Source organism: Panthera pardus, unplaced genomic scaffold (genome assembly GCF_024362965.1).
Source record: "Panthera pardus isolate Hobbes unplaced genomic scaffold, ASM2436296v1 HiC_scaffold_10, whole genome shotgun sequence".
Classification (NCBI taxonomy): domain Eukaryota; kingdom Metazoa; phylum Chordata; class Mammalia; order Carnivora; family Felidae; genus Panthera; species Panthera pardus.
The window spans coordinates 1,680,444-1,688,088 of NW_026526655.1; positions in this window are offsets into that span (position 1 = coordinate 1,680,444).

Genomic DNA, 7,645 nt, shown 5'->3' on the forward strand with positions numbered 1-7,645 from the left:
TCGGATGCAGAGACCCATCCTGCGGCCTCAGCAGCCTGGCTACCTATCAGGTGTGCTCCTGACCGCGAATCGGGTCGAGCGGGCAGCCGAGGTCCCTGCCAGGTGGATGGCGTCCGTGCCCAGGAGGACGGGCGGGGCCTCGCTGCGGGAGGGGGTCTGCGTCCGGGCCGGCCTGGTTCTGTGACCCATCTGCAGGCAGCCGGTCTCGGGGACTCGTCTGGGGTTTGGGGAGGGCGCTTCTGTGACTTTCTGTAGAATTAGGAGATTTTAGAGTTGGTTTTAAAGATAAACTTACCCACGGAGTAAACGCCCTGGAATTACGATGGCCCCTTTGCAGTGAGCACCAGGCAGGCTTGCCCGGCTGGAGCCGACGGTGACCCCGAATCGGGGACGTGTTTAATCCTGCGGTAACCGCGGAGATCTCATCCTGCCTCGCGTTTGACCCTCAGGTGGCCCCGCGTGGTGGGGACAGGCATCGAAGCCACTCCCTTGTGACATTAAGGGAAGTGGGCCCAGGGAGGGCGGGGCTGCCAGGGCAGCGTGGACCCTCGAGGCTGAGCTCGTCTGGAGTGGGGTGCTGGTTCCCTGGAGCCGCTTTGTGGGCCGCCCGCCTCTGCCGGGCGGTGGCCCCGGCCGGCCAGCTCCGCGGACGCCCGGTCCAGCCCGAAAGCTGCAGAGCACTGGCCACTCAGCGGCAACCCCAAAGCCTTGCGGGGATTGTCATCTTTGCTGAGAGGGCGGGACTCTGTGCCCCTGAGAGAGGCCGCCTCGGTCCGGCCCCTCGGCCTGCGCGGGGCTGCGGCTGCCTGGGGGCTCAGCCGCCTCCGTCACTCAGGCGTGGCCCGCCTTCCCGGTTCACACCCGTGAATATCGTGGGGAGAAGTTTGCCTGTAACAATATACGCGGTGCTTTTTTTCTAAGCTTACAGTGGCTTGCAGATACAGCTTTGTGCTCCTTCTGGTTTGTTCCAAAGACAGGGGGCGGGCCCTCAGTGAGTGCCCCCTCCCCAGCTAGTCCGTTCTGTTCAAGGTACTCACTGAGCTGAGACACAGTCGCGGGTCTCAGGCCCCGGGCTGGCGGCTCCGGGCCTGCGGCCTCTTTTGCCAGAGATCTAGGAACAGCGATTCTCGGAGAAGGACAAAACAGTGTGGATTAAGAAAAGGAAGGAGGGATGTGCTGGGTCGTGGGCCTGGGTGCTTGGTGGCCCGTGGGCTCCGTCCACACCACGAGACCCTGCTGCATTCTGGGAGAACCTGCTTCTTGGCTGTCGTTTCTTAGGGAACCTCAAAATAGCGCTCTGCGCATTCTACCCGTTTTCTCCCCTTCCCTTTGGACTTGCAGAGTCAAGTTGCTTCAGACTTTCAAATACCTGACGATGCACTTGCACTCGGGTTCCCTTTTTCAGGATGAGTGTCCTGGCCGCTCTCATCTGGTCCTTATTTGGCCTCCTCCCCTATCCCAAGCCAGGCGCTCCTCTTTGGCAAAGTGGCGATGGCAGCCCCACAGCCCCCCCCCCCCCTGCTCGGAGCTGGACCACACTTCCCTTACCCCATGCTGCCAGGGACTACGCTTCCCAGCAGCCCATGGTGTTAGGGACTACACTTCCCAGCAGCCTATGTGCTAAGGGACTACACTTCCCAGCATCCTGTGCAGTTAGGGCCTGCCATGGCCCTGAGTTCTGGCCAATGGAATGTGTGAGAGCAGTTTGGGAGTCCTCCAGAGCTGGCCCGGGAGGACCCCACTGCCTGTGCCCTTCCTCCCTCCCTTCCTGCTGGCAGGGACAGCGACCCAGGGTGCTCTTGGAAGCCACGTGTTGGGCCCGATCCCCGTGTGACCTCCGGGCCCTGACCTGGAGCCACCTCTCACTGTGCCTTCCCCAGAATGGCGCTGTTACAGGCCTGGGTCCACCTGTCCAGCCTGGCGTCCAGCGAACACACTGACGTCGCCTGTGGTTGGCAGGACATCCTGGGGGCCGGCAATACTGGGGTGTCCTTGGAGCACTGCTGGTTCCGGACGAATCCGCTCCCCACCCTGGGCGTCCCCGGTTCACCTGTGAGCGGACTGGCGGGCGGGGGCCTCCTTGCCCAGGCAGCCGCTGCAGCGATAGCACGTGTTCCTCAGGTGGGGACAGGCCGCCCTGTGCCAGCAGACAGATGAAAATCTGTGTTCAGAAGCAGCCAGAAGTCTGGCAGCAACGCCTGTGGCCCGGGGACTCGGGGACTCGGGGACTCCGGGAGGGGAGGCCAGCTGACCAGCTCGGGTTTCAGGCTCTCGGTAAAAACAACGTAATCCACACCACTTTTTCCTAGTGGAACACATTTCTCATCCCTGGGCTTTCTCTGGCAGGAAGAGGGAGAGTTTTTAAGGCGGGACAAGGTCACCAGCAAGCCTGTCCGTCCCAGAAGCGCCGAAGGGCGCCGACTCCCTCCTCTCCTTTCACCCCGCGCAACATCAGTCCCATTTTACAGCCAGCGACGTGGGGACACCTTTTATTTCTGGCTAAATGAAAATGAGAGTTGTCTTGGGTGATGAATTATCTATCTGGGCAGTCCTGCCGGAAATGAAGTACGCTCAGGTTCCAAAATAAAACGCAGCGCACAAGTGTCCCTGAGCGTGGGTTGTCCACAGAACTTACTCTCTGCCTGCTGGTCTGGCTTTCCGGGGACAAGGGACCCAGGCTTCCCGGAGGGGGTGCAGGCGGAGGACAGGGAGCCTGGTGGGAGCCTGAGAGCCCCCGAGGCGGGAACCTCGTGGGGGAAGGAGAGAACTGAACCCCTCTCGGCTCCCCCGGGCCGGGCCTCGCCGGTGCCCAGATCCTGCAGCCTGGCCGTGCCCGGCAGCAAACCCCTGAACCTCTGCAGGCAGGATCCACGCTGGTGGCGGACAAGCGCACCCACAGGGCAGGGCGGTGCCCCCCGGGTGGTGGGCATGTTCCGGGCCGACCTCAGGGCGTCCCCGGCTGTTTCACAGATGAAAATGCCATTTGAGAACCCTGGGTGCTTTGTCCGGAGCTGCAGGGACCCGTAGGAGCTGGGAGCCAGACCTCCCCTCCACCAGCTCTTGGAAGGAAGGAGCTGGGCGGGCGAGGCCGAGTGGGCAGCGACCGAAGGGGAGGCCAGGGGCCGGCTGGGGTTTCCCAGACCGAAGCGCAGGGGGAGGTCTGGGTTTTATTCTGAGCTTGAGGGTGCGTGAGGTGGGGGTGTCCGCTTATTCTGGGGCACGGGCGGCACGTGGCGTGTCACCAGGAGGGGGGATGGGAACCCCCCGAGGGCGCACAGGAGAGGGTTCGTGGCCAACGGACTGAGGGTCCAGGGCTCCCTTGTTCCTCTCCTCCCCCCATCCGGTCTCGTTCCCCAGCCCCCCACCCAGCAGGCTGTCAGTCCCCTTTCCCGGCCCCCTCATCCCGACGGGTGCCACGGGGTCATCCCCATCACCTCAGGCCACCCTGGGAACCCAAGATGCCAGGCAGTGGCTGTCACATTCTGAGGTGCTGGGAGCTAAGACTTGCAAGTATGAACTTGGAGGTGGGGGTACAGTTCAACTTGCGTGAGTAGGCAAATCTGATTTTTGTAAACTCTGACACACAGTCCCCACGCAGGGGACTTCCTTGGCTTTGAGGCTCATGACACCTGAGTGGGCCACCCTTTACCCTTCCTAGTGGTCATCTACAGACCTTCTGGCCAACCCCGCCCCCATTCCTTGGGAACTTTGGAGGCTTGTCATCTCCCCGCACAAATACAAAGACACCTTTCCACGTGATTTGGAAGCCTAATTGGGTCACATATCCTCCCTCTTAGCTTCAGAAACCTGAACCTTCTAGAAGTCACTGACTGTCACCATCACTTAACCAGACATGCCCGTGAACATGAGCAGTATCTTGGTTATCACCCAGAATGGCTCTAGCTCTGAAATTTTAGTCTCTGTGGTCTAGACCACAACCTCAAACCTTCTGGCCCGCTCAGTCCTTCCTATACTTCTGACACCTGCTTTGTGACCTGACCGAGAGGTCAATTCTTGTCCTATGAAGGCTCATCGGGTCGCAGCTGATGGGGGACCCGACCTAAAGTAGTGGCTCACCTACCTGGTAAATGCAGAGACTGATGGCTTCAGGAATGCTGGAGCCAGGCGTCAGGGGAAGCAGTCAGTTCTTTGTATATTTCCCGCCTCTCCTGACTTCTTGCCTTCTCTCTTTCTCAACTCGGATTGACTTTGTTCTTCAAACGGGTGTCTCCACCTGGCTGCCAAGGTGGCCTCTTGAAGCCCTAAGTCTGGATTCTCATGGCTTGTGATCTAGAAGAAAGAAAGAGAGCTTTCTTTCTTGCACAGCCCGAATAGTACGTCTCTGCAAAGGGCTATGCTAGGCTGTGCTAGATTCCCATGTGCACATGGACTGGCCCTGGTCACGGGGATGGGATGGCCTGGCCCGCCACACCGGTGAAGGTCCCTCTGGAGGTCAACCGTTTGGGCCTCACCATTTTGGCCCAGTAGACATGTTCACCCTGAAAGAGTTTTTACTCCAAGTTTCATGAACCATCGTATTAATCGGAATTATGCCAAGAGCTGTTGACATTTATCGAGGAAGTGTTTTTGGAGGCTAATTCCGCGAAGCTGGTTTAGTCCCTGGGTCAATTTTCTACACAGTGCAATTCACCAAATTGTTTCCATGTTTATTTCCCAGTAATGATCCTACTCAGCCATTTCTGCGGTGGTTTTTGTTGCTTGCGCTTTTTACCCTTGCCTGGATCCAACCACTGTATCTTCTGCTCTAATGACTTTCCTTCTGTGGCCAACATGTCTGCAAAGCCCAATTTCTTGGATAATTTGCACAGATGTCGATTCCGTTAAAACTTTTTTATTTTGTCCGTCTCAATCCTTAAAATCTTAGCAAGTATGTTTGCATTCTGATACTTTCTTTTCTATTGCTTCCTTCCATCAACGCTCTTCTTTGCTGGTTAAATTCATCGTCTCCGATGTCAGCAATAACTTTCCATTCAATGTTTTCCTCCATAACCACTCTAACTGTGTGCGGCCTCGGTCGTTGTTGGCTTTATTTTGTGTTATTCCTACCAGTGATATGAACGTTGAACTGGAAAAAATCCAGCAGTCTGCATGTCGTAGCCAGTCCTGAGAACGTGGCACGGGACTATCCTTGGATAATCGCTCTGGACCACAACTGGTCTAGTTTGTACTAATTCCTTTCTTTCATACGTTGAAAATGACTCTATGGTTTATGAATAATCACTCACTCTTTGACAGAACAAAGCCTCATAGGGCATGTAGGGGTGAGGCCGCCTCCCGGGAACACCTGGTTGGTGGGGGTTTCTCCTCGAAGAATGGCGTAAGTCATAGAATAACTTACATGGTCTTACCCATCAATTTCTCAAGATCTCTTGTGACCTCCAACCTTCACTACTGGCTTTATCCAGGTTCTTACCCACAGTGCTCCTCTTTATCCACCAACATCCCTAGTATGTCCCTTCCCCAGGGTTCCTGTGCTGGTGCTTGACGGATTACCAGTGAAGGCTGGACCCAGCGCTCCCCACCCTCCCCCACCCATGCCCAACGGTCCCCTCATCTACCCATAGGCAATAGTCCCTTCTCCACTCATACCTTCAGGCTGCGGGGGACAATGCAAATACAATCCTTTGGGACCCCTAATGAGGGGCTCCCATCACAGCTGCCACCCCAGGTGCACAGGACTCCCTGTCCGGGGCTTGCACATCCCTCAACAGTGACTGTAGGCTTTTCCTCTCTGCTCACGGTCCTCACATCGCACCTTCTGTCACTCTCGGCAGATGCCCAGGCTCTACACTTCTCTGAGCCACAGAACCTCTTCCTTAAGATCCCTCCCCACCTTCCTGCAGCCCCAAGGAGAGCCTTTCCCACATCTGTACATCATCTTGTGTTTATCTCCTTCTCCACTTAGGGTAAAGGGCAACCCCTTCCCCTGCACCCTGAGTACCCTCCTCTAGCTTCTTAAGGACCATCCCTCCTTGATTATCCCTTTAATCTCTTTGACTTCACCTTCCCTGTGCCAGGGGCTCGCTGTCCTGGCGCTCCCTCTGGCCTTGTTAGCCTCAGGCTCTCCCTGAATCTCTTTCTTCTCCCCGCTCAGGGCTTGTCTCTCATCCTCTCCCAGCCTCGGGACCTGCATGATGCTTCCCTCCCCGAACCACCCCCATCTGGGTGTGGACTTTCCACCTCTTTGCTGTAAATCTGCTGCCTTCCACTGTCAGCTCTGGATCCCAGATTTTCACCTTGGGTGGGGCCCTTGCTTGCCCAGGAGGGGAGCTCTGTTCCAGATTCTTCTGTTGGTCCTACTCTCCAAGGCAGCCCAGCCTTGGGGGTACCAGGGTCTCACCTGCCTCTGCTTATGGCTTCTTCCTGTTCAGACAGTGGTGTGGGTGGGTGCTCGGGGCTCCTGCATCCGTCTCCCACCCTCACCCAGACTGGCTGAGTCCTGAGGCTTTCCTGGCCCAGCGGTGCCCTTGGGTGGCCCACAGGCCAGCTCAGAGGAGGAAGGAGGGATGATGGAAACCAGACCCGGCTGGTCTTGCGTCCAGGGGCCATGCCAGCCCCCCTTGCTGGTGAGGGGGTGGATCTGGGGACAGGCAGCCTTACCCCGCACTCTCCTGGCCCCGTGAGGCCTCAGATCCAGAGGCACTGGCGGAATGGGCAGCACGTTCCTGGACCTTGGGCTTGGTGGGGGGAGGAGAGAGAGGGGCTGGTCCATCTGTTCCGGCCAGTTGAGAACCTGCTGTCTGAGCATCACCTGTGTCAGCCCAGGCCCTGACACGTCGGGCGGCCTCCAGAGCCCCGGATCTGCCCGAGGCTGTCTGTGTGAGGGCTGGGGTGCTGGGCACTGTCTCCTCCCCATGCCCACCCCTCCAGGCCAGAGCTCGGGCTCCAGCACTGAAGGGAAGGACCCACACCGCAGCCCGCCTGCCAGCGGCCCGGTGACCGAGGTGACCGAGTACCGCGCTCCCTGTCTCTCTTTCCTTGGGGCGAAGAGCCCCTGCCCCGCGAAAGCTGGCGGGAAGTGTGTGCGAGTGCCTGCCGTGACATCCCATTGTAATCACTCCTGCTTCACGGGCCCTCAGTTAGACGCAGGCTCGTAAAAACATTGACACGTTTGTCTTCTTCCTCCGGAACACAATGCGCTATTGTTCGTGTTCTGTTCACAGTCAAGGCCCGAGTCAGACGGGGGTGGGGCACGGACCTCATCACCAACCTCACGCTGCTCCTGACTCCCGCTGCCCTGGGTCCCGGTGGTCCCGTCCTTGGCTGTGGCAAAAGCCATCCTCGTGCCTCCAAGGCCCGCCTGCATCAGCACCTTTGTCCCTTCGCGGGGACACTCCAAGGTGACACGGCCGGACCCCCACCCTCTGGTCCCGGTGAAATCTGCAGGCTGTCGAGCCTTCACGGCACCCGGGGTGATTTGCCAGGTTGCCATCACCTTGGGTTCATTCACTTTGCTGGCGTCTTCGCCAGCCCCCTCCTGGGTACCCGGGAGGCATGTCGGACTCTCCCCTCTGGTGGTCTGATCTCTGAGGCAGCGCACCCTGGGTCTGGGCCCCGCTGCTCTGCGCTGGAGACACAGAGCTGCAGTCCCGGAGCTCCCACCGCGCAGTCAGGTCCCAGCACG